Raw genomic sequence first — 27838 nt, forward strand, 5'->3', positions numbered from 1 at the left:
ATAAAATGATATAATGCATACAAATATCTGGTAAATCTAAGTGTTCAATTAATTAAGCTAGTATCTATTTGAAATACTTAAGGTCTATCATGTGGCAGGTACTACGCTGGAAGACAGTGGTGACTAAGACAGACAGAGTGACTTAGCCTGACCAACTCTCCTCATTTGCCCAGGATTTTCCTGGTTTTAGCAAAGAAAGTCCTGCATCCCAGAAACCCCTCAGCCACAGACAAACAAGGACAAACTGGTCATCCTACCAGAGGCATTTAACCTAAAAGACTATATCTAGATGCCATCAAGGATATGACCACAGCATGAAACTGTAGTTTCAAAGAATTGTCAAAAGGGAAAGCAGGGCTTCCCTGGTGGTGCAGTGGTTGAGAGTTCGCCTGCCGGTGCCGGGGACACGAGTTCGTGCCCCAGTCCGGGAAGATCCCACATGCCGTGGAGCGGCTGGGCCCTGAGCCATGGCAGCTGAGCCTGCGCATCCGGAGCCTGCGCTCCGCAACGGGAGAGGCCACAGCAGTGAGAGGCCCGCGTGCCACACACACACACACACAAAAAAAAAAAAGGGGGGGGGAAGCAAAGTTGTCATCACTCATCCTGAATTGAAGTGAGCCTGAGAATTACAGGATTCTCAAGGGGCTGGCAGGAGAATAAAGAACTGGATTATGAACAGGGTGTGCTAGAGAAATTAGGTGAGTAAAGAGCTGACAGAGCCAAACAAGAGTCCTTGAAACTCCAACCTGTCCTTGAGGAAACTTTCTATAGTTTGTGACCTACCTCTAGACATCCAATTCAGAAAGAAGGTATAAAGGAAGCCAGCCATGTGGGTAGGTGACCACATCACTTGAGGAGGAGACAAAACAGAATATTTTGCAAGAAAGTCTCAGTGGACAAAGCCTGACTGGAGCACAGACTTGAAGCATCATATACTCTTGGATAATATCTCCGTGGTGCCTCCATCTAGTAGTGATAGAAACTGAAGCTCCGGACGTCACCCTCAGCCTCGTGTTCCTGAGCCACTGCTCCAGATGTAAGCTCCTCTGTGTTTTTTCTTCCTTTCCTGGACTTTTATTCCAATACTGCTCCAAGCTTTCTGCCTCCAGTGCCCCCTCCCTTGCCTGCCCTCCCAACCAAACCTTCCTACAGCCTCGGGAACCCACGATTTTTATTGGGAACTCCCATCAGATTCTATCTGCTAAGTCTGGAAAGAATTTTTTTTTCAGGGCTTCTAGCAGCATTAATATTCCTCAAAAGATATTTTGGAAAGTGTTACTCTAGCCTCACCTCCTACCTGCAGTAGCCTTTACCCACTGTGTATGGAACTTCTGGAATCCATCACACTCTTCACACCCTCTTATCTTTGCATGTGTTCTTTTCTCTTCCAGAAATGTTCCACTTTCACTCTTTCTCCTAGCTAATTTATACTGCACCTTCAAGACTAAGTTCAAATACACTGCTTAGACCCCTCCATCTGGTTTATAGTCCCTTCCCCATACCTCCAGGGCACCCAGTTCATTCCACTTAGCAGTTAGTTTCCCAAGGAAAGAGCTCCTCTTATTTACCTTTTTTACTTCAGGGATTACTACAGTATCTGACTTTTTTTTTTTTTAAACTGTTGAACGTTTATTGAAATTGGGTCATTTTCCACATCTCTCACAGCACAGATAACCAACCTGAGACCTAACTAATGTAACATCGATAATGGTTCCGTCTAAATACACACAGAGGAATGTGAAAGAGCGTCTCAGCGGCAGGACAGTTGTAGACGGGGAAAGCTCACACTCCCCAGGGCCCTTCGCAAGCCTCCACCCACGTGCCCGCACGCCCAGCCCCGCAGCCGACCATCACGCCCCGGCACCTGAAACCCTGCTGCGCCCGGAGCCTCTGGTCAGTGCAGGGTGAGGGTCATGTCTGTCCACAGGTTGGGGCTGGAAAGCACTTTCTGCTATTGGAGCTTTGTGAGCACGAGTCTGCGCCACCCGTTGGCTCTTCCTTGGAACCAAGCCTGGCGCCTCCCAGCAAGCGGTCGTTCACACCAAAGGTGACCTGTTCCCAGACGGTTAATTCTAGGGTGGATTGCCTCAGCTGAGAAGGGGTGACCCCTTTGAAAATGAAGGAGTGCTTCTACTGAGGACAGGCTTGCTTCTTCAGGACGGAGGACTTCAGTCTCGACCTCTGCTGGTCTGGCAAAGTGAGACAGCCCTTAACAAATGAGTTTAAGGTACCATCTGAGCGCACAGGTAAATTCGTGGCTCCCAGCACTACCAAACAAAGCTGACCGTTATGTGATGGCTGATCTCCCGTCCCTTCTTGAGCCTCCTGGGCCCTGCAGGGAGGACCAGTTTGGCCCGGACTACAAGTTCTCCGTTATTCGTGGGAACGCTGTCTTCGTCTTTCACTGCCTTGGCCTGGAGCGGATACCAATGGGCAGACTGGGTGGTGTGGTCCTCAAAGTCCCACGTGGCCAGAGGGATGATCACTTCTTCAAGAAGCACCCTCCGGACGAGCGTGCCCAGGTGCCACACAGACACCCGCAGCTGCCGGGTCGCCAGCTGGGTAAGGTCCACCTGGTACTTCAAGGTCTCCTGAAAGGTCGGCTCCACAGTGTTCTTTTGGACTCCAGTCTTGCGTTTTCCCTGGGAGGATGTGTCAGGCAGCAGCTAGGTCTTTACATACGGATTTCACTTTTTCTTCTTTTCCTCCCCATAGGCAAGATTCTTACAGGCCTTTATGCCTATGCTAGATTTTTGCTAATTGTTGAATAAATAAGATGTTGAAGACGATGGAGAATAAATCATTGAACCAAAATTTAATGGGGGAATTTGGACGAGCAGTATACCAACTGCCTCTCTGCAAAATTAGTAAGAAGAAACAAAGTTGTCTTTCTGGAGCTCTCTTAGAACAGGAAAATGAGCTGCATGAGTTCTGGGGTCTTCTTCTTGCCTTTGGAGTCTGTAAAGTTCTGGGAGAATAATACATATCGCTATGAGTTTGATCTAGCCCTTTCAAATGGATTTATTATTCTTTATTTAAATTATATATGACTTACACTTCCAGCTGAATATCAATAGGAGAAACCAGTCTGATCTTAGATTTCTTAACATCTCCAAGTTAGAATCTCATTCAAATTCAACGAGATTAAAAGATCTTAGATAAAAATTATTAGGGAGTTCTCCCCACTCTTTTAGCTGTCACCTGTATGATCTTTTTCACATCTATTTTGACTTTCTAAATCCTCTTGTAGAGATTTTAAATTATCCTTTCTTGACTTGTTTGGTGAAAACATTTGAATGTTCAGAGGAAATCTGTTGCATTTATAACCATCTTTTTTTCCCTTTTAGATTTTTTTCTCTTGCTCTTTGATAACTTCTTTTTTTCACTAATCTACTCTGCCAGGGATTTTGACAGCTGAAATATGTGATTAGTGTCATTTTATATCTCAATGTATGTATTTAAATCACTCACAGTGGTTCTAGGTGAAGTTTTGATCTGTCAAAATATTTTAGTCTTAAATGAAAGCTACCCACATGCCCTTTTTACAAAAGCAATTCTTGCACAAAAAGATTTATAGTATCTCTCTTTTTGAGTAATTCTGAATAGGTGACCTAAAGCATTCAAAAGTGACAGGTTTCATTTCACTTTCTGTATTTTGGGCTTAGATAGACACAGTAAAAATTTTCATGCACACCAGTACTTAAGATTCAATAAAGGAGTTAACTTTCTTCCCCCTGGAAATCATTGTCTGCTATCTTTTCTTCCACCATTTCCTGCTCACTCTTCAACACACTCAGGTGTGGCTTACAATCCATTACCTTATAAGAACATTATTTTAAATTATTTTTAAAATTTGTGACATTCCTCAGCATTGTATGAGAAGTAAGGGAAAATTAAGCAGTTCAAATTCTGATATAGATAAAAAAATAGAATTTGGGAAAATCTGAACTTAGTCTCTAATTTAAAAATGTATATCCATATAATAATGTCTTCAACTCTATAAAGGTAGTTTGTTACTCTTTTAAAGGAGAAATGTTACCAGAATACTAGCAAAGCCAGAAATTTCTGAGTCAAATGTATTACAGAAACAGTATATTTTAAAACGTATTGCTCTAGAAATAATTTAGATTTAGAGTTATACATATAAATTTAATATTTGAAGAGTTAAGACATTTTAAGTTTTGATGTGAATATTAAGAAAATAGTCTCTTAAAAAAAAGAAAAGAAAATAGTCTCTTAAAACTAAACTCTCAGAACATCATGAATTCCTTGAAGAACAGTCTATGCTTCATGTTTCTTTATCTATCGTGACTATCATGCAGCTAGGCACAATGTTAGTATGTAAAAAGCACTCCAAATCGAACTTGAAGTAGAGAATTGAGGCAAATGACTGAAAAATCAATGAAAGGCAGATTTTGATTTCTTACTTCAGAATCCACCTGTTGGCTTTACCAATCACTGTTCCAGGGGGAGATTTTATTTAAAAGAATAGAAATACTTTACATGGCGAATCTACCACATGACTTTCCTCAGTTAAGCAACAAAGGGAGTTTGTTCTACAGAGGTCAAACTAGCTTCTCTGTGGTCTAGTATTAAAGTACGTTGGAGAGAGACACACAGAAACTCTTTCGGCCAGGCTTGAGATGCCAGGGTCATTACCTTTAATCTTTCTTTTTCAGATGGTTCCAAATTGCTGGAGAAAAATAACACAGTGGGGCACATGTATGGTTTCCCAACCCAGCAAGGCCCTTAGGACTGCCTGACTAGCTTTCCTACTCTCCACAATGATAATTTGAAGTCTTCTGCTTTCTCCTTAAATTTTGATCCTTCCCTATCCTCTGGAATTTCAATGGATGACACTCTCTCTGATTTTGCTGATAAATTAGAAACATAATAAGGAAGTTTTCACAACACTCGTCACCAAATACACAGACCTACTCACATAGACACCTGGATTCACCTCTTTTTCTACTTTGAAAATAGAGGAAATATCCCTCCTCCTAAAAAGGGCCTTACCTGCCACCTTCTTATAACTCCACGGCTAGAGGCTATCTCCCCTGGCCTCTCTGCTATCTCTCTTAGACCCTACCCTTTAATGTTTAAACATGCTTTAATCATTCCCTTAAAAATTAAGAAAGATAAAGTGTCCTTGGACCCTACATTCTCCTAACCTATTCTTCTGTCTCTGTTCTCCCCTCTTGTAAAGAGCTCTCTGTCTTTAGTATCTCTACTCTCTATTGACTCTTCACACATTCCAGTATGGCTTCTATTATACCACCAATGAAAACATATTTTAATAATGCAAATAATCTTTGTGACTCAAAGAAAGTTTTAATTCTTGATTTTACAGGACTTCCTAAGAGCATTTCACATAATTGGCCTCTCTCTCCTTTTTAAAATACTTTCTTCCTTGAGTTCTGTGACCACAGATCCTCCAGGGTTTCCTTCTACTTTGCTGTGACTGGCCATCTCAGTTCCCTTTGATAGTTCATTCTCCTCTAACCAGCCTGCTGAGATACTGACTGATGTACATTATTTAGAACAATAGGAACAAAACAAATGGACTGGGAACTGGACTTTCCCAAGATTAGATTTGGTACTACAGAATGAGATGACACAGACATGCCATCTTTACAGAAAATATTCTGCAGGTGAGTCTAAGGAGAGTCTTAATTCCAGTCATTTTGGGCAACTGAAAAGACAATAGATTATATGGGAACAGGAGGGCAAATAAAGCCTAAACAACTCATATACAAATTAATCTCTGCCACTTATACTGTTGCCCACAAACATTCCCACATAGGCTCAGTGCAAATAGCTGACTCAAATGTGATAAAAAATGAATTATAATAATTTAAAAAGGATACAGCACAGACAAAATCATTTAAAAATACTTTTTAAGAAGAAAGGAACAGAAAAAGCAAAAGGCAGACCAAAAACAATAACTAGAAAAAATATTGCCACCAAGCAGATAAAAACGTAGGCCAAGCATATTGCCATGAATTCAATATAACCAAGTAAATTAATCAAAGAGCTCAAAGAAGAATTACAAAAACTCAGGAAAAAACATAGTGAAACAACAGAGAGAGATGAAACATAATCTTTCAGAGCTCAGGAAAGAAGTAAAAAGAATCATAAAAAATGAAATCCAGAGAGACCCCGGAGGAAGATGGCGGAAGAGTAAGACGCGGAGATCACCTTCCTCCCCACAGATACATCAGAAATTCATCTACACGTGGAACAACTCCTACAGAACACCTACTGAACGCTGACAGAAGACCTCAGACCCCCCAAAAGGCAAGAAACTCCCCACATACCTGGGTAGGGCAAAAGAAAAAAAGAATAAACAGAGACAATAGGATAGGGACAGGACCTGCACCAGTGGGAGGAAGCCGTGAAGGAGGAAAGGTTTCCACACACTACAAGCCCCTTTGCGGGCGGAGACTGCAGGTGGCGGAGGGGGAAAGCTTCGGAGTAGCGGAGGAGAGCACAGCAATAGGGGTGTGGAGGGCAAAGCGGAGAGATTCCGGCACAGAGGATCGGTGCCCTCAGTCACACACCAGCCCGAGAGGCTTGTCTGCTCGGCCGGCGGGGCGGGCGGGGCTGGGAGCTGAGGCTCGGGTATCGGCTTTCAGTCAGAGCGCAGGGAGAGGACTGGGGCTGGAAGAGAGACTGAAGGGGTTAGTGCACCACGGCTAGCCCGGACTGAGTCCGGGGAAAGGGTCTGGAGCTACCGAAGAGGCAAGAGACTTTTTTCCCTTTTGTTTCCTGGTGCACGAGGAGAGGGCATTAAGAGGGCTGCTTGGGGAAGCGCCGGAGACAGGCGCAAGCCGCGGCTAAAGGCGCGGACCTCAGAGACGGGCGTGGGACGCTGGGGCTGCTGCTGCCGCTGCTGCCGCGGGGCCTGTATGCGAGCGCGGGTCACTGTCCACCCCGCCTTCCAGGGGGCCTGTGCACCCCGCCACTGCCGGGGTCCCGGGACCCGGGGACGGCTTTCCCGGGAAAGCGCACGGAGCGCCTCGTGCTGGTGCAACGTCATGCCGGCCTCTGCCGCCGCAGGCCCGCCCCACACTGCGCGCCCCTCCCTCCCCTCTGCCTGAGTGAGCCAGAGCCCCCGAATCAGCTGCTCCTTTAAACCCGTCCTGTCTGAGCGAAGAACAGACGCCCTCCGCGACCTATGCGCGGAGGCGGGGCCAGGTCCAAGGCTGAGACCCGGGAGCTGTGAGAGCAGAGACAGGGAAATCTCTCTGTGCAGCCTCGGAGGCAGCGGATTAAAGCTCCACGGTCCATTTGATGTGCCCTGCGTCTGTGGAGTGCATAAATGGACAGCGAATCATCCCAAATTAAGGAAGTGGACTTTGAGGACAAGATTTAAGACTTTCCCCCCTTTTCCTCTTTTTACAATGAATTATCCCAAATTAAGGAGGTGGACTTAGAGAGCAAGATTTCAGACTTCTCGCCATTTTCCTCTTTTTACAACGAATTATCGCAAATTGAGGAGGTGGACTTGGAGAGCAAGATTTTTGATTTTTCCCCCTGCTCTCTTTTTGTGAATGTGTATGTGTAATCTTCTGTGTAAGATTCTCTCTGTATAGCTTTGCTTCCACCATATGTCCCAGGGTTCTATCTGTCCATTTTTTTTTCAATAATTACTTTTTAATTTTAATAATGCTACTATATTTCATACTTTATTCTATTTTACTTTACCTGCTATTTCTTTTTTTCCTACCTTCCCTTCCTCCCTCCCTCACTCTGCTCCTCCTTTCCTTCTTTCTTTTTCTTTCCTCCCACCCTCCCTCCCACCCTTCTTCTTTCCACTTTCTTTTTCTTTCCTTCCTTCCTCCCTCCTGTCTTTCTTTCTTTCTTTCCTTGCTCCCTCCCTCCCTCCCTTCTTCCATTCACTCTTCCTTTTGCTTTCATTCCTCCCTCCCTCCCTCCTTTCTTTCTTTCTTCCTTCATTCCTTCCTTTCTTTCCCTCTCTCTTTCTTTCTTCTACTAATTCTTTCTTTCTACTTTTTCTCCCTGTTATTCTGAGCCATGTGGATGAAAGGCTCTTGGTGCTGCAGCCAGGAGTCAGTGCTGTGCCTCTGAAGTGGGAGAGCCAAATTCAGGACATGGGTCCACAACAGACCTCCCAGCTCCACATAATATCAAGCAGCGAAAATCTCCCAGAGATCTCCATCTCAACACGAGCACCCAGCTTCACTCAACAACCAGCAAGCTACAGTGCTGGTCACCCTATGCCAAGCAACTAGCAAGGCAGGAGCACAACCCCACCCATTAGCAGAGAGGCTACCTAAAAACATAATAAGGCCATAGGCACCCCAAAACACACCACCAGACGTGGACCTGTCCACCAGAAAGACAAGATCGAGCCTCAACCACCAGAACACAGGCATTAGTCCCCCCCACCAGGAAGCCTACACAACCGACTGAAACAACCTTAGCCACTGGGGACAGACACCAAAAACAACGGGAACTACGAATCTGCAGCCTGCAAAAAGGAGTCCCCAAACACAGTAACAGAAGCAAAATGAGAAGACAGAAAAACACACAGCAGGTGAAGGAGCAAGATAAAAACCTACCAGACCTAACAAATGAAGAGGTAATAGGCAGTCTACCTGAAAAAGAATTCAGAATAATGAAAGTAAAGCTGATCCAAGATTCTATTTCCAAGATCCATAATCTTGGAAATAGAATAGACAAAATGCAAGAAACAGTTAACAAGGACCTAGAAGAACTAAAGAAGAATCAAGCATCGATTAAAAACACAATAAATGAAATGAAAAATACTCTAGATGGGATCAATAGCAGAATAACTGAGGCAGAAGAACGGATAAGTGAGGTGGAAGATAAAATAGTGGAAATAACTGATGCAGAGCAAAATAAAGAAAAAAGAATGAAAAGAACTGAGGACAGTCTCAGAGACCTCTGGGACAACATTAAATGCACCAACATTCGAATTATAGGGGTCCCAGAAGAAGAAGAGAAAAAGAAAGGGACTGAGAAAATATTTGAAGAGATTATAGTTGAAAACTTCCCTAATATGGGAAAGGAAATAGTTAATCAAGTCCAGGAGGCACAGAGAGTCCCATACATGATAAATCCAAGGAGAAATATGCCAAGACACATATTAATCAAACTGTCAAAAATTAAACACAAAGAAATCATATTAAAAGCAGCAAGGGAAAACCAACAAATAACACACAAGGGAATCCCCATCAGGTTAACAGCTGATCTCTCAGCAGAAACTCTACAAGCCAGAAGGGAGTGGCAGGACATAATTAAAGTGATGAAGGAGAGAAACCTGCAACCAAGATTACTCTACCCAGCAGATTTGATGGAGAAATTAAAACCTTTACAGACAAGCAAAAGCTGAGAGGGTTCAGCACCACCAAACCAGCTTTACAACAAATGCTAAAGGAACTTCTCTAGGCAAGAAACACAACAGAAGGAATATACCTACAATAACGAACCCAAAGCAATTAAGGAAATGGGAATAGGAACATACATATCAATAATTACCTTAAACGTAAATGGACTAAATACTCCCACAAAAGACAGAGTGGTTGAATGGATACAAAAACAAGACCCATATATATGCTGTCTACAAGAGACCCACTTCAGACCTAGAGACACATACAGATTGAAAATAAGGGGATGGAAAAAGATATTCCATGCAAATGGAAATCAAAAGAAAGCTGGAGTAGCAATTCTTATATCAGACAAAATAGACTTTAAAATAAAGACTATTAGAAGAAACAAAGAAGGACACTACATAATGATCAAGGGATCGATCCAAGAAGAAGATATAACAATTGTAAATATTTATGCACCCAACATAGGAGCACCTCAATACATAAGGCAAATACTAACAGCCATAAAAGGGGAAATCGACAGTAACACAATCATAGTAGGGGACTTTAACACCCCACTTTCACCAATGGACAGATCATCCAAAATGAAAATAAATAAGGAAACACAAGCTTTAAATGATACATTAAACAAGATGGACTTAGTTGATATTTATAGGACATTCCATCCAAAAACAACAGAATACACATTTTTCTCAAGTGCTCATGGAACATTCTCCAGGATAGATCATATCTTGGGTCACAAATCAAGCCTTGGGAAATTTAAGAAAATTGAAATTGTATCAAGTATCTTTTCCGACCACAATGCTATGAGACAAGACATCAATTACAGGAAAAGATCTGTAAAAAATATAAACACATGGAGGCTAAACAATACACTACTCAATAACAAAGTGACCACTGAAAAAATCAAAGAGGAAATTAAAAAATACCTAGAAACAAATGACAATGGAGACACGACAACCCAAAACCTATGGGACGCAGCAAAAGCAGTTCTAAGGGGGAAGTTTATGGCAATACAATCCCACCTTAAGAAACAGGAAACATCTCGAGTAAACAACCTGACCCTGCACCTAAAGCAATTAGAGAAAGAAGAACAAAAAAACCCCAAAGTTAGCAGAAGGAAAGAAATCATAAAGATCAGATCAGAAATACATGAAAAAGAAATGAAGGAAACGATAGCAAAGATCAACCAAACTAAAAGCTGGTTCTTTGAGAAGATAAACAAAATTGACAAACCATTAGCCAGACTCATCAAGTAAAGAAGGGAGAAGACTCAAATCAATAGAAGTAGAAATGAAAAGGAGAAGTAACAACTGACACTGCAGAAATACAAAAGATCATGAGAGATTACTACAAGAAACTCTATGCCAATAAAATGGACAACCTGGAAGAAATGGACAAATTCTTAGAAATGCACAACCTGCCAAGACTGAATCAGGAAGAAATAGAAAATATGAATAGACCAATCACAAGCACTGAAATTGAAACTGTGATTAAAAATCTTCCAACAAACAAAAGCCCAGGACCAGATGGCTTCACAGGCGAATTCTATCAAACATTTAAAGAAGAGCTAACATCCATCCTTCTCAAACTCTTCCAAACAATATCAGAGGAAGGAACACTCCCAAACTCATTCTACGAGGCCACGATCACCTTGATACCAAAACCAGGCAAGGATGTCACAAAGAAAGAAAACTACAGGCCAATATCACTGATGAACATACCTGCAAAAATCCTCAACAAAATACTAGCAAACAGAATCCAACAGTACATTAAAAGGATCATACACCATGATCAAGTGGGGTTTATTCCAGGAATGCAAGGATTCTTCAATATATGCAAATCAATCAATGTGATACACCATATTAACAAATTGAAGGAGAAAAACCATATGATCATCTCAATAGAGGCAGAGAAAGCTTTCGACAAAATTCAACACCCATTTATGATAAAAACCCTGCAGAAAGTAGGCATAGAGGGAACTTTCCTCAACATAATAAAGGCCATATATGACAAACCCACAGCCAACATTGTCCTCAATGGTGAAAAACGGAAACCATTTCCACTAAGATCAGGAACAAGACAAGGCTGCCCACTCTCACCACTCTTATTCAACCTAGTTTTGGAAGTTTTACCCACAGCAATCAGAGAAAGGAAATAAAAGGAATCCAAATTGGAATAGAAGAAGTAAAGCTGTCACTGTTTGCAGATGACATGATACTATACATAGAGAATCCTAAAGATGCTACCAGAAAACTACTAGAGCTAATCAATGAATTTGGTAAAGTAGCAGGATACAAAATTAATGCACAGAAATCTCTGGCATTACTGTACACTAATGATGAAAAATCTGAAAATGAAATCAAGAAAACACTCCCATTTACCATCACAAGAAAAAGAATAAAATATCTAGGAATAAACCTACCTAAGGAGACAAAAGACCTGTATGCAGAAAATTATAAGACACTGATGAAAGAAATTAAAGATGATACAAATAGATGGAGAGATATACCATGCTCATGGATTGGAAGAATCAATATTGTGAAAATGATTCTACAAGCCAAAGCAATCTACAGATTCAATGCAATCCCTATCAAACTACCACTGGCATTTTTCACAGAACTAGAACAAAAAATTTCACAATTTGTTTGGAAAAACAAAAGACCCCGAATAGCCAAAGCAATCTTGAGAACGAAAAACGGAGCTGGAGGAATCAGGCTCCCTGACTTCAGACTTTACTACAAAGCTCCAGTAATCAAGACAGCGTGGTACTGGCACAAAAACAGAAAGATAGATCAATGGAACAGGATAGAAAGCCCAGAGATAAACCCACGCACATATGGTCAACTTATCTTTGATAAAGGAGGCAGGAATGTACAGTGGAGAAAGGACAGTCTCTTCCATAAGTGGTGCTGGGAAAACTGGACAGAGACATGTAAAAGTATGAGATTAGATCATTCCCTAACACCATACACAAAAATAAGCTCAAAATGGATTAAAGACTTAAATGTAAGGCCAGAAACTATCAAACTCTTAGAGGAAAACATAGGCAGAACACTCTATGACATAAATCACAGCAAGATCCTTTTGGACCCACCTCCTAGAGAAATGGAAATAAAAACAAAGATAAACAAATGGGACCTAATGAAACTTCAAAGCTTTTGCACAGCAAAGGAAACCATAAACAAGACCAAAAGAGAACCCTCAGAATGGGAGAAAATATTTGCAAATGAAGCAACTGACAAAGGATTAATCTCCAAAATTTATAAACAACTCATTCAGCTCAATAACAAAAAAACAAACAACCCAATCCAAAAATGGGCAGAAGACTTAAATAGGCATTTCTCCAAAGAAGATATACAGACTACCAACAAACACATGAAAGAATGCTGAACATCATTAATCATTAGAGAAATGCAAATCAAAACTACAATGAGATATCATCTCACACTAGTCAGAATGGCCATCATCAAAAAATCTAGAAACAATAAATGCTGGAGAGGGTGTGGAGAAAAGGGAACACTCTTGCACTGCTTGTGGGAATGTGAATTGGTACAGCCACTATGGAGAACAGTATGGAGGTTCCTGAAAAAGCTACAAATAGAACTACCATATGACCCAGCAATCCCACTACTAGGCATATACCCTGAGAAAACCATAATTCAAAAAGAGACATGTACCAAAATGTTCATTGCAGCTCTATTCACAATAGCCCAGAGCTGGAAACCACCTAAGTGTCTATCATCAGATGAATGGATAAAGAAGATGTGGCGCATATATACAATGGAATATTACTCAGCCATTAAAAGAAACGAAACTGAGCTATTTGTAATGAGGTGGATAGACCTAGAGTCTGTCATACAGAGTGAAGTAAGTCAGAAAGAGAAAGACAAATACTAACAAATGCTAACACATATATATGGAATTAAAAAAAAATGTCATGAAGAACCTAGGGGTAAAACGGGAATAAAGACACAGACCTACTTGAGAATGGACCTGAGGATATTGGGAGGGGGAAGGGTAAGCTGTGACAAAGCGAAAGAGAGGCATGGACATATATACACTATGAAACGTAAGGTAGATAGATAGTGGGAAGCAGCCACAGAGCACAGGGAAATCAGCTCAGTGCTTTGTGACCGCCTGGAGGGGTGGGATGGGGAGGGTGGGAGGGAGGGAGATGCATGAGGGAAGGGATGTGGGAACAGATGTATATGTATGATTGATTCACTTTGTTATAAAGCAGAAACTAAAAAAAAAAAAAAAAATTGACCACATCCCCAGACATGGGGTAGGTCCTGATTAAAATAAGCGTTAAAAAAAAAAATGAAATCCATCAGAGAAGTAATGAAAAGAAAACAAGCTGGCTTAAACACAGTAGGAGTTATAGAGAAGAAGTTTGGGGAGAAGAATTTTTAGAACTGGAAATGATAGAAATGATAATTGGGAAAAGAAGGAGATAAAAGTGTGTAAGACTGATTCCCTCAAATTTCATATATAGAATATAAAATATATTATTGAAACAGAAAATTATATAAGTAGTATAAGTTTATTTAAAGGAGGTAAACAATAGATAACCTAAGAAAAATGATATAATCCATGGAAATCATTTCATTGAGAGAAGGGGCTAAAAAGATAGAAATATATACTAACTTCTTACTGTTCATTCTGAGAAGTAAAATGATATAGGTCATTAGATCATGAACTCAGAAAAGAGACAAATGTAGATAAAATAAAATATTTTGGGTTTGAACTCAGCTGCTCCCATGGACACAACAAATATACAGCTACATATGGAATGATTTTCCTCTGTAAAGGACCTGAAAACTAGATGAACAGTGTGTCTACAACAAAGGATAAGAGACACATGGAGACAGGTAGGAGAAACAGAGATATAGTCTCCCCACGGACGATACCCCAGGAGCAGTGACCTACAATCAAGAGATACACCAAAAATATATAGCTTTATCTCAAGGAGTGAAGGAATTGATCCCCACATCAGGCACCCTGACCCTTGAATCTAGCACCAGAAGACAAGCACCCAAAATATCCAGTTTTGAAAATCAATGTGGATTAATTCCAGGAGAACCATAGCATTGTAGGGAATGGAGACTCCTCTCTTAAAGGGCTCATGAACTGTCTCATTTGCACTGATATCCAGCACAAAAGCAACAGTTTGAAAATGCCTAGAACATAAGAAAAGGAAATCTACTTAGAGATTTAAAGCTGCTGCTGGAGAAACAGGAAACTGCTGGGACTTTCGCCAGGGATGGAAGCACTGGTGGGTGCCATTTTTGTAATCTCATCCTAACTAGCTCATGACAGAACTGGCAAGTGCCATTTTTGGTGCCATCTCTCTAACCGGCTAGCACCAGTGCATGTGCTCTGCCCACCCCATACCACAACGCAGCTGGGCAAGTGCCCCAAACCCGTATTCACCCCATGTAGCAGCCACACCACAACTAGGCCAGGCAAGCACTCTGTACCTCACCCACCCTACACAGAAGCTGCAGCCCGGCTATAGCTGGAAGGTACACACAGCCCATACAAGGGACACCTCTTTAGTGCCTGACTCTGGTGGGCAAGAGAGACTTCACTTCTAGGCCCCACAGATAATATCCTACATAAGGACACTCCTTCAAGACTGAGAGAGGTAGCCTGTTTCACCTATACATATAAATAGAGAGTTAGGAAAAATGAGGAGACAGACAAATCCCAAACTAAACTAAAGAACAAGACAACCCCCCAGAAAAAGATCTTAATGAAATGGAGATAAGCAACCTACTTGATAAAGAGTTCAAAGTAATGGTCATAAAGTTGTTCACTGAACTCAGGTGAAGAATGGATGAGCACAGTGAGCTTCAACATAGAGATAGAAAATATAATAAAATATAGAACAGAAGTTATAACTGAAGTGAAAAGTACACTTTAGGAATTCAACAGCAGACTGGATGAAGTAAAAGAACAAATCAGCAAGCTAGAAGACAGAGCAATGAAAATCACCCAGACAGAGCTGCAAAATGTAAAAAGAATTTTAAAAAGTGAAGATACTGTACGGGAACTCTGGGACAATATCAAGCAGAATAACATTCATATTATTAGCTTCCCAGAAGGACGAGAGAGAGAAAGGGACAGAAAAATTATTTGAGGAAATAATGGCTGAAAACTTCCCTAATCTGGAGAAGGAAACAGACATCCAGGCTCAGAAAGCCCAAAGAGTTCCAAAAGATGAACCCAAAGAGAAACACAACAAGACACATTATAATTAAAATGGTAAAAGTTAGGGGTAAAGAGAGAATTATAAAAGCAGCAAAAAAAAAAAAAAACCCAACTATTATGTACAAGAGAAACCCCATAAGACAATCACCAGATTTTTCAGCAGAAACTTTACAGATCAGAAAGTGTAACATGATATATCTAAGGTGCTGGAGGGAAAAAATTTCCAACGAAGAATTCTCTACCCAGCAAGGTTGTCATTCAGAATTGAAAGAGATTATGAGGTTTCCAGATAAGCAAAAGCTAAAAGAGTTCATCACCAATAAACCATCCTTACAAGAAAAGTTTAAAAGATTTCTCTAAGCTAAAAAGAAAAGGCACTAATTAATAATAAGAAAACATAAGAAAGAAAAAGCCTCACTGGAAAGGTAAATATATAATAAAGGTAGTAGATCAATCACTTATAAAACAAGTATAAAGGTTAAAAGACAAAGCTAGTAAAGTAATCATTTTAAATATAAATGATCTAAATATACCAATTAAATGACAGAGATTTTCAGAGTGGCTATTAAAACAAAACTGAAATATATGTTGTCTGCAAGAAACCCACTTTAAATATAAAGACTTAGGTTAAAAATAAAGATAGCTCATGATAATACAAACTTTTTAAGAAGCTGAAGCAGTATATTAATTTCAAACAAAGCAGATTTAAGAACAAGGAAAACTATCAGGGATGAAGCAGAGGAAGCACAACTGATTTAAAATTCTATATCCACAGAAAAACCTGCATGTGAATGTTTATAGCACCAAATGTTTATAATCACTAAAGACTCGAAGCAACCAAGATGTCTTTCAATAGGCCAATGAATAAACAAGCTGTGGTATGCCCATAAAATGGATATTCAGCAATAAATGAAATGAAGTATCTGTATTAGGTTGCTTAGATCACATAAAAAAATACCACAGACTAGGTGGCTTAAACAACAGAAGTTTATTTTCTCCCAGTTCTGGAGGCTAGAAGTCCAAGATCAAGGAGGCAGGAGGTCTGGTTTCTCCTAAGGCCTCTCTCCCTGGATGGCAGATGGCCACTTTATTGCTATGTCCTCACATCCCTGGTACCTCTCTGTTTCTCCAAATTTCCTCTTCTTATAAGAATATCAGTCAGATTGGATTAGAGCCTATGCCAAATGCCTTATTTTAAGTTAACCACCTCTTTAAAGGCCCTATCTCCAATTAGAGTCACATTCTGAGGTACTAGAGGTTAAGACTTCAACATATAGATTTTCAGGAGACACAACTTAACCCATAACAGTGTGAAACCATGAAAAGACTTGAACCCATATTTATGTAAATAAGTGATTAACTACATTCATAAATTCTGGAGAAGAGACAACTTATTGCAGAAGAATATCAAATAGTTTATATAAATATTCTGCTCTCAAAGCAATGGGGTATAACTCCCCACTCCTTAAATATGGGCTGCACATAGTGACTTTCTTCCAAAAAGTACAGCATAGAATGGGGGAAATAAAGAGTAATTTTACAACGGAGAAGACTGACAAGCCTTACCTCAGTCGGGGAACCAATATTAACATCAACAGTCATACCTAATACTGATAGTACGTACCCACCATATGATGTAATGAAAATGACACTTCACCTCTGTAGTATCTTTTCCCCAAAACACATAACTTCACTCTAACCATGAGGAAGATTTCAGATAAATCCCAACTGAAGAACTTTCAGTATTTGACCAGTGCTCCTCAAAACTGTCAAGGTCATCAAAAACAAGGGAAGTCAGAAAATCTCACAGCCAAGAAAAACCTAAGGAGACAAAGTAAATGTAACATGGTATCCTGGATGGGACTGTAAAAAATAAACAGAAGCCTCAATTAAACAGAGCTGAGAGACCAGAAGGGGGAACGCTCAAGCTCTGTGACAGCAGAGTCCAACAACAGGAAGAAATACTCCTTTTCTTTCCGGGCAACACTCAGCTGATAGCCCTGTAAATTTCCTTTTCTTCTTCATAAAAGAGTTCTTCCTTTGTTGTGCTTGGACTTGTGTGTGGCTTGCCGTGGTTGCAGACCCTGTATTACAATTCTCTGCTGATTCCAAATAAACCCTTCTTTGCAGGAGGAATAGCTGGCAGTTTATTTGTTTTAGGTCAACAGGATCCTGGAACAGGAAAAGAATATAAGGTAAAAACTAAGGAATTGAATAAAGTATGGACTTTAGTTGATAATAATATGTCACTATTGGTTCATTAATGAAATATAACATACTAGTATAAGATGATAATAATAGGGGAAACTGAGTATAAGTTATATGTCAAATTCCTGTACAACCTTTGCTATTTTTCTGTAACTCTAAAAGTGTTCTGAAAGAAAAGGTTGACTTATCAAAAAAAACAAAAAACAAAAAAACCCAAAACAACAACAACAAAAACAGGAGTGGACACATAAAAACCAAACCTAACTGTTGGCTACATAAAATAAATGCATGTGCATTTAAATAAATGTGACTTTGAAGACTGAAAACAAAATTACAAACACTTACCTGGCACATGCAAGTTTAAAATCAGTAAATAAATAAAAGTAAGAAAATCAAAATTTGGGCATAATCATAATAACTAACCAAGCTGAATACAAAGACAAAAGTAATAAAATAAGGTAGGGCATTTTTAATGATAATATGCCATATCAATACAATATGCCATATACAAAATATGATATACAATATGCAATAAAGATCATCCCACCCTGAATATTTTTGTACTAAATAGAGTATTAAAATTCAAAGCATAAAATCTATAAGGAAAATAAGTGAAATACACAAAAATAAATTTGCCTATCTCTAGCCATGATATATCAAGTGAAAAATATTAAAAAAATCAGGCACTATACACACCTTGTTTGTATATACTCTTGGAAATTCAATTATATTCACCATATGTAAAGACACAAAAAACCGTCCATTAAAATTTAAAAAGTACAAATATAGCAAACAATGTGATTTTTTTCAAGATGTAATAAGTCTAGGAATTAATAACAAAACTCAAAAACAGTTAAAATCCAAATACTTGGAAATGTAGGGCTTTTTTATTAGAGAATTATTTGATTTAAAAATCAGGACTCAAATTGCAGATTTGTTAGGAAATAACTAAAGTTAACACAATTGCAATAAGAACCTATGGGATTCAGATAAAATGGTGGCTTAAAGTAGTATTCTTAGCATTGGAGACATATTAATTATAGAGAAAGAATAAAAATAAATTAATAGATCAATCAGTAAATGATGTTACAAACAAAATATAACAAAATAACCTAAGAAAATTGGAGGAAATAATTAGTCAAGGGAATAGAAGAAATCAATGATAGGAAAAAAGGAACATTTAAAACTATGAATAAATCTGGGTAGGTTAATTGTGAATTGGAGGAAGAAAAAATGATACAACACATTAACTATTAGTTAATCTAATGAAGAAACAAAAGATGGGGGAAAGCACAAATACACAAAAGAATAGTAATGGGGATCCAACCACATATAAATTTTAAAACATGGAGGTATATTGCTTAACTCTAAACAAATTTATTCTAAGCCTAAGTTAAATGAATAACTTTTCTAGAAAAATATAAAGTTCCAAGAATAACCCAAAAAGAGATAGAAAACCTAAATAGAACAATTATTTTGGATTAAATGATGTTCAAAAGTCAACCCCTCCTCCACAAGAAAGTGCCAGTGCTGGACAACTTCACACTGGATTGATATCATGCCTTTAATTTTTAAGTTCTTAGTATATCAGAGATATTAAACCAGACTAAGATAAAACAGAAATGAACACCACAGTATAATTTCATTTATTAATATTGATATAAAAAGTCTAAATACAATAAGAGGTAACTGATATTTTTCTTAACATGATTATGCTTAATGGAAAAAGCCTAGAAGCATCTCCTTAAGATCAGAAACACAAATACATCAGCTATCACGATTATTATTTATAATTCTTTTGGAGAAATAACTAGAAGAAAGAGGAGTGAAAAAAAGTGAAAAGTGAACAGAAAGAGGAAAAATAATTATTTGCAGATGAAAACTTAGAAAACTCAAGCAACTAAAAATAACTATAAATAATGAAAAACTTCAGTTAAGATGGCTGGATACAAAATCAATATGTGAAAATAATAGCCTCAATATATACAAATAAAAGTCCATTAGAGGATGTAATGGAAGAGAACATGTTCTTTATGGAGGTGATCATGAAAAAAAAAATAACATAACTAGGAGCAATTTTAAGAAAAGTAAAAAATCCTTATATAGAAAACCTTAAAGTGTTACTTCAAGACCCAAAGAAGCCTAGGATAAATGGAAAAGCAATCCCTATTCTTGGATGTCAAAGCTTAATGAATTAATTTATAAATTTAAGATGACCTCATTAAATAAAAAAAGACAAGCAGTACACTGGAGAAAAGACAGTTTTTTCAAAGAGCAAGGCTGGGAAAACAATAAACCCTACCTCCTACTTCATACTCTATGCAAAAATAAATTTTAGATGGATTGTAAATGTAAACGTGAAAGAGAGAAATATAAAGTTCCTAAATTTAAAGCAAACACATCATGACATTTAGTTAGAAAAAAGAATTCTGAAATGGTGTACAAAATGTCTGATCAAAAATAAATAAAGATGTTTAAAAAAAGTAAAACTGTTAAATTTAATAGTTTGAACCTAAGATTTATCAAAATATTTCATTAAATTCTGAAAAAAGCAAACCACAGAATGGGAGAAATTTGTAATACAACACAAACACATACATTCAACTATAGTCACCCAAAGTCTCAAATCTAGAATATATAAAGTGCTCCTGTAAATCAGTAAGACAAAGAAGATGACCCAATAGAGAATAGATAAAAGATTTGAACAAGCAGTTACAATAAATGGTGTCCTAATGACCAAACATGAAGAGCTGTTCAGCTTCATTCATCATCACTGAAACACAAATTTAAACCATATTACAACATCACCACACGTCTACCAGGAGAGCTAAAATACAAAATAAATAAATAAATTTAAAAACATACAAGTGTTGATGAGGGTGTGGAGTGAATAAAACATTTACTGTTGGCGGGAGTGTAACAGTTTCAACAGCTTTGAAAAATTGCTTGGCAGTATCTACAGGAACTGACAATGTATGAACACTCTTTGACTCAGCAGTTCTCCTTTCAGATAAATGCCCAACATAACTCATATCCACCAAAAGATATGGACAAGGATGTTCACAGCAGTATAATTCAGAATAGCCAATAAAACAACTATTTCAATAACAATCCAAACACCCATTAATAGTAGAATGGATAAAAAAGAAATAGTATATTCACACCACAGACTATGATTTAACAATGAGAATGAACAACCTACAGCTACACAAAACAATGTGGATGAGTATTATTACCATATTTTTAGCCAAAGAAGCCAGACACAAAAGAATATATGTGTACAATTCTGTAAAGTCAAAAGCAGGCATAATGAATCTATGGTTTTAGTAGCAGGGTAATGGTTACCCTTGTGAGGAGGTAGACTGGAAGTGACATCTGGGGACTGGTTATATTTTGTCTCTTGGTTTGGGTGACGATTACATGCGTATGTTCACTTTGTGAAAAGTTGTCAATCTGTATATGTATGATATGTGCACTTCTCTCTATATATGTTATACTTCAAAAACAAAGTTACTAAAGCAATTTTTAGAACAAGATATGGTAAACTTTATATAGAAAAACTAACATTAAGAATTAGCTGGGAGATTATAATAGTTGAAGTATAACAAGAAGAGACAAGTCTTTTACGAAATCATATTTCAAAGTTACAATAATTAAAAGCATAAAAGGGTCAAGTAGTCATTGTCTGCTTTCTTCTGCAGATCTGTTATTGCTTTTGTCTACCCTGCTCTGGAGAAGATTAATGACTATCCTGGGGGATGGTTGTGGCCGGATGACATACTTTTTCATCATATGTACCATGTGCACAAACTACTTATCCTAAAAGTAAATTGATCACAGTATTTTGTTTAAATCAACATTTTCCCATTGCTCCTGGGATATAAGCTAAAATTCTATTATTGCCCAGCCTGATCTTCCTCTCAACTGGCTTGATGAGGCTGTCAACAGCTTGAGAATAATTATCAAACTCTAATTTCCAAGGCAACCCTCTCTATCAAGAAGACTCAAGGGCCCAGGTTATAGAAAGCAAACTGTCTACACTGGCTGACTTGACTGGTGAGAAAGATCCGTCTTCTCACTACCCCAAGAAAAGACCAGAAGTCTGGGAGAGGAAGTATCTGTATATACTGATCATGTGCTTTATTGTCATCAACTAAGAGTGGACTCAGTGGAAAACTGATTCTGTCACCTAATTACTGACAGAAAGTATGGCTTAATAACACCTACTTGAAAGCTTTAAAATCAATTGGCAGACTAGCAAAGTTTAACTGGCTTATAGTTAAGAAGTTTATATCATTGGTCAATTCATTTAGTTACCTAGGGGTATATATTTCTAACGAGTTTATCTTGGAGATATACCAGAAATTGTCTTTGATTAATATTAAGTATTCTATTGTTGCCTTATTGATATTTTTATGGCTACTGTAAACAACTGGGAACACCTGCTTTGGCTTTTCTTTTTTTCAGAATAAAATGGTTATGACCATGTTATATAGTTATCTGTCATAGAATTTGAGGAACTTGAATGCCCCTTTATTCATTTGTTGAAATAGACTTGACAGTAAAAAATGCTTTGAGATCATATGGCTTGTCAAATATTCTACCCAAATTCAGATAACAAGTAGAAGTGAGTTGTAGTCCTGACCTTAAGGGAATTTCTGATTTCCAGGGTTTGCCAGAGAAGATATGGTCAAATCATTCGATGTTCAATATTTTTTAATGTTTGACAGGAAATAAAACTCAAAGAGGATGTCAATTACCCATTTTTCTAGACATTCCAAATCCTATAACCTGTTTCCCACTGTCTTAGAATAAAACCCACATGTCTTACCACAGGTTACTATGCCTTCTAATCCCATCTCCACCCATTCACTATAGTCCAGCCACACCAGCTTCCTTGTTATCTCTCCAACTCACCAGAACTGTTTCCTTCTCTGAAACCTAAAAATTGTTGTTCTCTAATAACTTTCTTCCTAATCTTGTCATGACTGTTTCCTTCCCATCATTCAAATGTGCTTCAATTATTGTTCTTCAGAGAGGCTTCCTCATCCTCCCAGTTATTCTCCATCACATATTCCTGTTGTATCATTTTCATGACACTTACCACTATTTGAAATGAGTTTAGTGATTTGTTTGTTTTATCGGCTATTTTCAAACAGTACATCATCTCTGAGACCTTATCCATCTCAGAGTGCAGAGTCCAGCACATAGCAAATGCTCAGTATTTTAAGTATTTCCTAACTGAATAAATAAAGCTAGATTATCAGACTAATGACCTACATTGAGAGTAATGACCTACAAGCAGCCATAAAATCTAACGTTTATATCATATACAAGTTTGAGGATTTAATCCACTATACCTTACAGTATTCCCCTAAAGGATTTATAAGAGTTATTTATCTTACATATTTATATACAGGAGCAACTAGCAACTTGTGTGCTCTGATCTGGGATCATATATCTCTTGTACCTTATCTTGTTTCTATCCCTTGCTGCCAAGAAACACAGGACCAAATCTGAGACCCATCTCCAAAAGCCAGACTGAAATTTATGGTGCATATTTGGAGTCCTGAGCTCAACCCTAGAATCACTGCATAGTGTCGTTTTTTTCCATCTCTATTTTATTTTATTTTGTTTTATTTTTTAATTTATTTGATCATGTCCTGCATGCATTTCTGTAAGTTGTCTCAAATTCTATTTGGAATGAGACAAGTTAAAAATAAAAAAGAGAACTGTACAAAGTATGTGTGTCCATTCAGTGTCTGTAGGCAGCCTCGCTCAGGATGTCCTCCTCTGTAAATTTCTCAAGTGTTTACCCTTCTCAGAATTAAGGTGGCTCTGGTCCATTGGTTACAGTCAGGTCCATTGGTTACAGTCAAGTCCATTGGTTACAATTCAGCATTTGATCAAATACTCTCTTATAGTATGTTCTAGTTGTTTCATAATATAGATTCTATAAGAGTTTAAATCCTTACCTGTTTACGTATGTTCTCCATAGCACTAATAATAGTACTTACCACATAATAGGTATTCAATAGACCTTTATTAAGTTAGTAAATGAGCAAATGAGTAAATCAGTCCCATGGCTCAATGAAGGGATAAAATTGTTTTTAAAACCTCTAAAAAAAAGAGCAAAATCAGTTCAATCTTTCTAATATTCTGTAATCCTACCAATCAAAACAATGGGAAATTAGGGATTTTTTTTGTCTATAGGTTTTCTACAAGAACAAAGAAAGCATTGATGATGTTCAACTATATAAATAATAAGAGACAGTCTATGCCATGCTTTCAGGATACAGAATTTTACTATACACAGATGTGTCAACTCTGCAGTGCTTTTGTATTGATTCTAAAGTGCTTTTTGGATGAACTTTGGAAGCCATTTGCTGAGTGTGGGATTTTGTATGCTTGGGGTTGTCAATAAATAGGTTTTGCTGTAATTAATAACTGTATGTTCTTGCACCTGTGGGGAAGATGAAGCATCTTTCTAATTTCACATTCAGCAATAAACATGAACAACTGTCTGCAGGATTCCTCTTTTGATTCCAGCTGCCAACAGCTTGGGATGCTTCGAGTCCAGCTAACTCTACATCCCCACTCATTAGCTGGTGCCCCCATTTATTTTTCTGCCTAAATGGGTAGAAAAGTCATTTTGTTTAGCTCATTTGGATCTGTTGAGAAAGATACCAGCAAATCAACACCTGTCACTTTTCAGTAATTCCTAAGAGGAACTGGGGTTTTGTAGCAGATTTGCCTTGGCAGGAAACGAAATGCTGAGGATTGCAATAAATGACTGGATTCTATGAAACTGCCATCTCCTCCTTTAAAGTGGAGAATGAGCATCAGCCTATTATGGACATAATTAATCCAAATCACTTATAAGGTAATAAAACTTAATTATGTATTCTTAAAAGCTAAGGACCCACCAATTGTTGTTAAGCTTTTTCTTGATTGTAGCTAGTGAGTTAAATTTTTGAGGCTATTTTTCCAACAGTTAATTTTTTTTAATATCATTTTATTTTTAGTTAAGTAGCTTTGAAATAACACTGCTTTTAGTGGTAGATCAAATACATCCATTAACTTCAGCTTAGTTCCTGCATTTTGGGAAACATTAGTTAGGAACTAACTTCCTGGATGTGTCTTTATATAATTGTCATTTTCTGCACCTTAGAGACTTTCTCTCTTTATTATCCATTAAGAGAAGTATTTCCTTCTCATCCCTGAACAGCCAGATATCTGTCTTTTCATTGATATTTAGGTACCTCTGTGCTTGAGAGCACAAACATGACAAAACATTTCAAACTTCATTCTGATTTGGTCAGATCCTATTGTGAGTTGACTGTTGTAAATGAGTGAGATCATCCCTTGAATTGTACTAACAAGCGCATTATGGATTTAATGACGCTTCTATCCACAAAAGGTTAAGCTGACCCCAGAAATCAGCTGTTCATTCTTAAAAAATAATTATGAAAACTAACATTTATTAAACTTTTGCTTAATAAATGTACTTTTATTAAGTGTACCAGGTAATTTTCTATAGCAGTCTACATGGATTATCTTAGTTACCTGAACTACAATTCTATAAACTAGGTACTATTACAGCCCCCTCTTTAGTAATGTGGAAACTGAAGCACAAGGAGTTTAGACAGCTTGCCCAAAGGTATACAGCCAGTTAGCAGTGAAGACATACTTTAAGCCCAAGAAATCCAGATTTTAATCATGATACTCCAGTACCCTTGCTTGGCTAAAGGGTACAAAAGTAGGCACACATACATGTACACTCATTTCTCTAAAACCTTTCACATGCTTACTGGTGTGAGCACTGTGATCAATACCATAAAATCTCATATGTATGTATACTATATGTAGGTGTCTTTTTGGTAGATCATGTCCAAAGGATGACAAGTCTGCTCCTAGTTGTAGCTACACAGCTGCTTCAGAACTTCCTGCCTATCTCTTTTCTAAACCTCATCCAAATAGATCTCTCTGGAAATGATTCTCTTTTTTCCTTTTGATTCAGTCAGAATTACTATTATTAAAGATCTTGACCTCGGTTGACTTTAAAGTACCACCTAGGCTTCAACAGCAAAGTATTACTTTGTGCCATGGGAGAGCCAGGTATGTCTTCAAAGAAGATAATGCTGTTCATACACTGCTGATGAGATTTGCACTGTGAATGGCGTTTACAGGCATGATGGTGATGATGCACAGAAGTCTTTAGGCTCTTGAATCAATTGAAATTATTTGCAAGTTATCTAATTGGAGTTAGGGATGTGTGATTAATTAAATACAGCTATAAATTCTTTGCTACTTCTCCCATTGATAGGTGGAGTTTCATTTCTCTGTCTCCTTGAATCTGACCTGGCTTTATTGGTGTATTTGACCAATTTCAATGTGGAGAAAGTGATATTCTGAGACTTCCAAGGATAGGTCATAAGACTTGCAGCTTCCACTTAGGTCTTTCAAATGCTTACTCTGGGAGGAAGCCAGCTGCCATGTAAGTTCAACTTCCCTGAGATCACCATGTTGGAGATGCCAAATGTAGGCACTCTGGTCGCCAGTCTCAACTGGAGCCATGCTTCCATTCATTCTTTCCAAGGCACTATATGTGAGTGAAGCCATGTTGGACCTTCAAAACAAACCCAACTACTGGCTGAGTATACACAATGACCCCACCAATGTCACAAAAGCAGATGAATCATACAGCCAAGTCTGGCCCAAATATCTAACCTACGTAACTGTGAGATGTAATAAAAAAGTTGTTTTAAGCCACTGAGTTTTGGGGTAGTTTGTTATACAGCAATGGATAAATAACCACAGCAGAAAATGATAGATGGCTCTGCCACAAAAAATCAAACCTGACATTCTGTCATCACATAACCTCAAAGTCCCCAGGCTCTAAAGAAGTCATTTCACATTTATAAGCAGATTTCACTTCCGTGTTGGGATCCAGATCAATAAACATGGATCTCTGACTCTCCCTTGTTATTGGCCCCTCAGAGTGCATCTCCTTTGTATTCATAAATGAGTCCATGCACACTGGCTGCTCACCTGGCAGAACTCTTTATCCCCTGGGTCCACTGAAAGCTTCCACAGCTTCTGATCATAATTCACATTTTTATTAACATCTTCACCTGGACCCCCAAATCAGTTCATGTGACCAAATAAGTATTCGGACAACACCCAACTCTTCCTTCATCTAGTTATCCACTCATCCTGACCTCCTCTCTCAACTTCTTTGATTTTCCCCTCTCGTTGACTCTCCCCTGCAGCTCCATCTCCTTCCCAGACCTACTGCTTCTTTCTACCTCCTCCTTTCACCTCTGTATGAACTTGGGCAGTCACTTTACCTCTCTTCACATCTGTAAATTAAGGATGCAATGAACATTAAAATTATGTCATATAATTTAAATGTTAGCATATCACAGAATACAGAGTAAGTGCTCAAAATATGTTCACCTTCATTAAGATCATTACTATTATCCTTCAGCCTAAAGCAATAGTGGCCCTGGCAGTCAACTCATGCCAATAAACACCTGTCTGACTACCAACTACTTCAACATGTTGTCACTCCTTCCCATAAAAATCTAAATTTCATTTGGGCTCATTCAGGACCACTTCAATCATAATCAAAACCTTCAAATCAAAGTGACTACACTTCCCAGAAAATCAGAGCTTGTCATGGTATGAATAAGTATAATGTCCAACCCCAGCATACAGAGAAACTATCTGTGAAACTGTCACAGAGGTCCTTCCAGAAACCCAAATTTGTGCAATCAAATTACTCCATATAATTTCATGGTTTTGTTCAATATGATTATACTATTTCTGATGGACATATCAAAGTTATTTCAGATTGGGTTAATCTGATTAGCAGAATATTAAAACTTGTTATTTTAGTCCAAGTAGTATAATATGACACTGAACTAAATTTTCTTATCAACCAAGAAAAATAACAATTTGCAATTTTGTCTTCCTAGAAGACATTTTTGTTCAGAAATCTCAAAACATTTTAATATTGCATGAATTTCATTTTT

General features: G+C 38.2%; 1 pseudogene; it reads right to left on the reverse strand.

Annotated features, from left to right (window-relative positions):
• Window positions 1-1894: 1894 nt before the first annotated feature.
• On the reverse strand, window positions 1895-26423 carry LOC132494710 (synaptotagmin-like protein 3; annotated as a pseudogene).
• Window positions 26424-27838: the final 1415 nt, after the last annotated feature.

The sequence above is a fragment of the Mesoplodon densirostris genome, chromosome 8 (assembly GCF_025265405.1).
Source record: "Mesoplodon densirostris isolate mMesDen1 chromosome 8, mMesDen1 primary haplotype, whole genome shotgun sequence".
Lineage (NCBI taxonomy): Eukaryota > Metazoa > Chordata > Mammalia > Artiodactyla > Ziphiidae > Mesoplodon > Mesoplodon densirostris.